Here is a 431-nt window from a genome sequence, read left to right on the forward strand (position 1 = left end):
ATTGTGGAAGTGGTGCAATATGTAAAAGGAGTAAGTCCATCGAAAACTGTATTAAAGCATTCGCTGGAGCAATTGTTCAGCTCCCCAATAGTTTATGGTAAAATGGAGGTTCAGACTGCATCATAGACAGCTAGTGCAAGAGGAGACCCTCCCCCCCCCCTTCCCCCCGTGAGAGCATGCAGGTCAATGGCCTAATCAGTCAAGCCAAGTGAAAAGCTCTACCCCGGTACTGAATTTAGAGAGGTGAATTTGGGGGCGAGGGATTGGAGATACAGTGGTAGAAAACCTGCAACGGTAATTTTATGTCATTATAATGATGGCAAAATAAAAACAAGTCCTTTCACAGGCAGTCCGGGGATTCAAACACACAGAGAGGAAAGGAACCTAATTCTCGTCTCTGGGGTATATAAATTCATCCCACAGGTTCCCCT

Source organism: Natator depressus, chromosome 1, assembly GCF_965152275.1.
Source record: "Natator depressus isolate rNatDep1 chromosome 1, rNatDep2.hap1, whole genome shotgun sequence".
NCBI classification, from domain to species: domain Eukaryota; kingdom Metazoa; phylum Chordata; order Testudines; family Cheloniidae; genus Natator; species Natator depressus.